This window comes from Polypterus senegalus, unplaced genomic scaffold (genome assembly GCF_016835505.1).
Source record: "Polypterus senegalus isolate Bchr_013 unplaced genomic scaffold, ASM1683550v1 scaffold_4845, whole genome shotgun sequence".
Taxonomy (NCBI): domain Eukaryota; kingdom Metazoa; phylum Chordata; class Cladistia; order Polypteriformes; family Polypteridae; genus Polypterus; species Polypterus senegalus.
The window spans coordinates 50,929-57,789 of NW_024384025.1; the positions used below are offsets into that span (position 1 = coordinate 50,929).

Consider the following 6,861-nt stretch of genomic DNA (forward strand, 5'->3'; position numbering starts at 1 on the left):
TAGCACCAGAAGTACTCCTGGATCCAACATGAAAAGAAGGCGTCTCACTTTGATCAGAGAGTCAGAGTTGAGAGGCAGTGGGCAACCCTCACCAGGACGATAGACAGAATAGAAGAGGATTGTGATTGTGTATTCAATGGCTGTGCTTGCTTGGGAAGGATTGTGAAAAATTAAAAAAACCTTTATTTCCATTCAATGGGAGATTTTCAAGTTTCAAAACTATGTGCAGTACAGTCTGCTCGACATATCTTAAGAAAAACTGAACTGTTCAGAAAAATTTCCTTGAGGAATAAGTTTGTTAGATTTCAACAACTTTGCTTCACAACAGGGTGGCGAGTTGTTTCATGCAGTCGGACAGTCAGACATGGCTATCCTAAAAGGTGCTTTGCACATTATATGCACCTAAAAAGGACTTGAACTGCATTAGTCCAGCTGGAACGGCTTTCCTCCAGTATACAGCTGCTCTTCTGTGTTTGTTGGTCTCCATGTCTTGCTGCTTCACTAATCCCTTCAAGTCTTTGTATTTCATTTTTTTTGCTTGCATTATCATGACCTTCTTAAATGGACTGAGCCCATAGTAATGTTCTTATTTTTTATTCTTTATAATTTATTTCACCCTTTCTTGATGTCTCTGCCGTCTTTCTTGATCATTTAAAGACTAGACGTGGTATAAGTACCTCAGAATGCTTCATTTCTTTATTTTTTATTCTTCTGTGACAATCATGTGTCTTAATAAAACTACCTTTAGGCCATCAGTAAAAAAAAGTTTATGTGCAAATGGCTCTTAAAATGTTAAAAACAATCATTGACAAAGAGCCAAATGTTTTGCTTAGTGTCTGTCTTGCACACCAATGCAAATGAATGAGATCAGAATTTTTGAATTTTATTTGAAATATTTGCATAGTTGAATTTACAAAAGTGCATCAGACACCCCTGAGACCTCATCGTCTGAGCCGATCACCATGTTCATTGAGAAAGCAGTTTGCCTCCTTGCCACCCTCGCTATGCTGGTCGCAATAGCTGTGGTGAGTATTAATGCTCTGCTAGGAGATCTATTCCATATTTCTGGTCATTTCAGATAGTTTACTCTAAAATACACGAATACGACAGACTATCAGACACAGTATTATAGCACACTGAATGGCTCTCAATGCTGACTGAAAACAGAATTCAACTTTTAGTCTACATCTAAATCTTTAAAATTAGCAGTAGGACTGGCCTTCAACAACAGTGGTGTTTCATGTTTATTTCTTCTTAAAAGCAAATTAAATGATATTGGTATGTCAAGCAGAATATTCTAAAACACAAATTAAAAACATAAAATTTTACCAAAGGACAAAAGCAACCGTCTGCTGCTTTTAAAACATTGTGAAGGTTTACACTGAAGTTCAGGTCTATAGTCATGTACACACAATTTATTCTTCTTGCTCTTGATTTTTTCCCACGTCTATCCATGTGCTCCATGTGCCTGATCAACCTTCTCCAAAACAACTTGGTCCTTCACCTCCTCACCAGTCAGGCCCTTTTCCTTTACTTTATCCATCCATCTCTGCTTTGGCCTCCCTTGCTTTCTCTTCCTGCGATCTTCAATTCCCATCACTCATTTTCCCACACAGCCATTATCTCTCCTCATCACTTCTCCATACAACTTCACCCGAATTTTCTGTACTTATTAATCGTCTCTCCCACTTTTGTTGTACCATTGTCTGTCTCATTTTTCATTGTCCTTTTTGAGTATTTCCACACATCTATCTTAACATTATCATTTCTTCAACATACAATTTCTTCTCCTGCACTCTTACTGTTGTCCTAAAACCTTCCATTTGATGCATCCAAACTGCACTCTTAGTTATCTCTGCATTTAATTCTCCATTTTGAGCTCTCTTGTAAATAGCTTTCCCTGCAACATAACTTCTGAATCCTCTTTATCAATAAACCTCAGATATTCTGTCCTCGCCCTATTTATCTTCAACCCTCTAATATCTAAACTCCTTCTCCATTCTTCCAACTTACTCTCCACTTTCTCTTTTCTGGTGCACCTAACACAGTGTCATCAGCTCAAAGCCTGCACCAGATAACCATCCATATCATCACATCAATAACCAGATCAAAGAAGTACACAATTGATTGAATTTTGTAAATACGTTTCTCCTACAGACGAGTGGCAGTAGAGTAATACATACAACAGACAATGAACACAAGATGAACCATGAAAACAATAGTATATGATAGATAAGAAACACTTCTGAAGATGTAGATATGAGAGACTATTGAGCAGCCGTATGACCTTCACATAGAAACTGTCCCAAAATCTAATAAAGTGGGACTAATAGCTCTGAACAGAAGTAGAAGAACAGCGACAGTGAACAACAGTGTTTGATTTTAAAACTTACCTGTATAAGACAGAATGTGTTATTGATGGCTTGGACAAAAGGGAGCTGTTCACCACTAATATTCAGAGCTACCTTCACCTCCCTTTGTAGTGCCTGGTGTCCCTGGGCTGAGCAGGTGCCCTAACAGAATGTCACACAGCCGGTCAGGAGAGATGGAACTGTGCACCTTTTGAACTTGTGGGACAAAGCAGTAGGTACCGAAGTTTTTGTCATCTGTGAAAACAACTGCACCAGTGAGTCTTTTTGATGAGAGCTGAGATGTGTCGTACCCCCCGTCTGGTCCACAGTGATTGAGACTCTGAAAAAGTGAATGTCATTGACTGCTTCACAATATCTGCCAAGTGTAGATGGGAGTGTAGCTCCTGCTTTATGAAGTACACAAGCGTTTCCTTGGCTGTGTTGAATTTAAAGGTGAGATTGTCACCTTTACAGAACTGTGTCAGAAGGCAAAGCTCTTCTCTAGAAGCTGGCTTATGAAGGTTGGTGTTCAGGCCTACAGTTCAATTTAATTCAATTGAAGGTATGCTTGGCTTCCTAGTCATGGCAAGTGGTACGCCACTTCTTGAGAAGAGCCTGAGGGGAGGATCAGCATGGAAAAGGTAAGGCAGCCATTTCATGATGACAGACGATTTCATTGTATGTTCTACCTCTGAGACTGATGGGAATTCCTTAGAGTTGAAAGTGTCGGTGACAATGACAGCATTTTGGCCACCATAGTTTTAATAAAATAGAGTAAAGCTTCATCCTATAAGTAGCAGAAATTCCATATTTTTCAATTTCATTTTCTTTCAGTATTTATTGCTTATTGAGTGAAGCCATCACTGTTAAAGAACACTTTTGTCCAAAGCCTTACTCATCTCATCAGTTGCATATTTCTCTTTTTCAGGCATGTCCAGATTACTCAGATTCTGCAAACAGAAAACATTGTAAGTTGTATGTTTAAGATGTTCACCTAAGCATTTACAAAATTTTAAAAGGAGAACAGCAGTGCTAGTCTGGAGTGTCAGTCCTTGAAACACTGAATTAGTGAACATGATGTGTTTTGTAATGATTTCCTCTAAGTCTGTGTAGCCATGTAAATTTCACAAGATTCTTAACTGGCACTCAGACAGCAGTCGGTCACGAAGCAACCACAAAACAAGCTAAGGAGAAAAAAACTCCATTACCAGAATTATTTCAATAAAACGCTGGCGTAATACACAAGGAGATAAATCCTATAAAGGAAAGTTCAAGTGGACAGCATAAAGCACGCGTCACAAAACCTTTGACTCATCTTGTATAATGTAGAGAGAACATCTCAGACAAAGAGGGAGCTCCCTTATTATTAAAACATGTACTTTGCAGACAGCAGTGCGCTAATTAAAACAGCAAAACAGAAAAACATGTTTGTCACAGGAAAACAAATTATTTTAAACAAATCATTTTAATTTGAGCATCAATATTAAACAAGTGTTATTCCAAGGTCTGTAAATGCCACAACATAACACTTTTAATTCTGATTCATTTAATTCAGGGTCTTGGAGAGGCAGAGTCTCTGCTGACATCACGGAGTTCAAAGAACAAGATGACCCTGGATGGGCACCATGCCATTGCAGTGCCCACTCACACATACTCAAACCACCCGAGGCAAACTGAGAATCAACAAGGAACTTAAAACACACATTTGGGATGTGGAAGACAATCCTAAACAAACACAGGGAGGACCTGCAAAATCTGCACTGATAGCAACCAAGTTAGCATTTGAATGCAGGATCACAAAACTAGAACCGCTAACTATTGTGCCACCTAAAATTTTAAAAGCCAAGCATGTCATTCAGCAATCAAAGTGTGCAGATACACTCCGCAAAGAACTTCCAGCTGCTTTACTCCAATTAAATTCTTAATTACAGAAATGTGAGTGTATTTGCTGCCTTAGGGTGCTTTTTTGAATTGTCTGCCTTACAGTTGGGAAAAATGTTTCACACATTCCTTTTACTTTTCATAACTTACATGTCTTGTAGTTTCATGTTCTTGACACTTGCTTCTTAATATCAATCTAATTACTATGTACACCTGATGAAGTACATTTCGCTTTACAAGAAGATACCTACAGTGCCTTGTGAAAGTACTCACCTCCCCTTGGTATGTGTTGCCGTGTTTTGTTGCATTGCAACGGGGAAATAAAATGGATTTTTGAGGGGTTATCTGTGAATCTTTGCAGCTCCTTCAGTGTTACCCTTGGTGTCTTTGTTGCATCTCTGATGAATGTCTTCCTTGCCCAGTCTGTGAGTTCTGACGGGTAGCCTTCTCTTCTCAAATTTGCAGTGGTGCCTTATTCTTTCTATTTTGCTATAATAGATTTAATGATGCTCCGTGGAATATTTTTAATAACCCAATTTTGATCTCTGCTTCTCCACAACTTTGTCTCTGACCTACTATATTTGGAGTGCTCCTTGGTCTCCATGTTGCTTGCTTAGTGGTGTAGCAGAGTCAGAGGCCTGTCAGAACAGGTCTATTTATACTGACATCATGTGACAAATCATGTGGCACTCTGATGGCACACAAGTGGACCCTGAAAAACTAACAATGTGAGTTTTGAACTGAATTGGTTTGACAACATCTGATTTAGGGGTTTCATAGCAAAGGGGATGAATACATGTGCACTCAAAACATTTCAGTTATTAATTGTTTTTAAGTTCTGTTCGCTTACAGTGCTCATTGTTTGTTTTCACACAGACTGACAAAGGTATGGTGGCCTACACAGCTAACAACCGGTTGTAAATTTCCGTGCTTTTTTAATTTATGACTTGTCCGTCCATTTACAGTATTAACCAGGCCGTTCCCTTAGTTGTTTCTGTACACTCCTCATTTACGTCCCCTTAAACTAACTGTAGTCTTCTATGGGTCTGATATTTATAATTCATTTTTAGAATTTATGAACTTCTTTTTTAGAGACTGTAGTTTTATTGTTGCATAAGCCCCGATAATTAGAGGTAATATGTGAAATAGGACTCTGTCATTGTCCTGCATGTTTTCTATGCCTCACTCTAATTCAAATAGTTAAATTCTTTCCCTATTGTTTCAAAATGTAACTCCAAAAATGAAAAAACCAAAAAAGTCTTTGTTGGTTATTTAGTGTCGTATGTTTGTTAAAATCTCTTGTGTCTTATTATTCATATAAACTCTTTGTTTTCCTCTTCTGACAACTGTAGACCTTTACCATACGACCTCCTGCAGTCATCTGAGTAAACGTTTAATTGTTACATTCACTGCAGTCTGGTCATTTATCTTTTTATCTCTTTTTTTGTAGGAGAAGTGATGAGCTACATCTGCTGAAGCCTGTAACCACTACAGACATTGTGTGATCCATTAAAATAAAACAGTCATGCATTTCTATTCCTTGTGTCTTCTGTCATCACTCCAGCTCTGGTATTCATCACAAATTGGTTAATCCACCATGATGACTCTCTGCAATTCTTTTGATTTCTGACAATTGTCTGCCAATAAGCAAATTGGATGGCTCCTGTAAAAATAAGCAATTCTTACTCATATTCCCTCAGTAATGTTCAGTTTTTGTTTGCTCTTCTAGATTTCTCCAGTTTTGGTTTTGCTCTTTTAAGGTTCACCTTTTATCTTCTGTGTTGGTGTCTTCCTTGTGCTTCAGTAATTCTCTGTTTGTTGGACCAAATGTTCTTTCTCATTTCTTTTCCCTCTTTCACAGAGTACATGTGTAATTTTACTCTACTTAGTGATACATTTGTAATGGACCCATCAGCATTTAAACCATTAATGCTTCTGTCAACAATATTTAAACCAACAGATATAAAATTCAATATCAAGTCCACCACAATCACAGTAATGGCAGCGTAGCCTGACACCACTGGCAATGTTTTCTAACACCAGGGTTTTCACGTAAAATCCTATTAGCCCCATGGAGGAATGCTGACTACTGCCGACCTATCCTGACAGCATTAGATGCACAACAACATTGACTCCTTCATAGGGTGACAGTCCATATCTGGGAAAATGTACAAACCAGACAGCAGCACCGATTTAGATTTGCCAATTGAGCTTTAACAAGCATTTTGGAATAGGACCATTATATCACGGTAAGGCTCCTGCTCAGCCCAAGGCTGCAGGCCATCATAAAAACTGGTGAAGCTGGCATAAAATATTACTGGCACCCAGCTCTCTTCAGTTCAGGACATATATAACACACGTGTGTTGGAAAAGCAAACCATTTTCTAATGACCTTAGCCACTTCACAGAGTCTCTTTTAAAGACTATTAGCATTTATACCACAAGGTTCAAGGTTTTATCTTTTGGTCATTACATGAAATTCTTGAGTGTTTAAAAGCCAGTTAGAAATCCACTGTGGTATGGACTTAAATGAGGAAATATCATACACACAATGACTAACCACAGAACTGACAGCATTGTAAGAAACATTTCAAAACTTACACCTCTCCTAACATTGCAAGATGCTGAG

At 38.3% G+C, this 6,861-nt stretch overlaps 1 long non-coding RNA gene across 1 annotated transcript; it reads left to right on the forward strand.

The window, feature by feature from the left end:
• The first annotated feature begins 948 nt into the window (after positions 1–948).
• Positions 949–5,768, forward strand: LOC120521771. Its single transcript, XR_005632189.1, has 3 exons — positions 949–1,025; positions 3,280–3,319; positions 5,683–5,768. It is a non-coding gene; the product is annotated as an uncharacterized LOC120521771 (long non-coding RNA).
• The last annotated feature ends 1,093 nt before the right edge of the window (positions 5,769–6,861 follow it).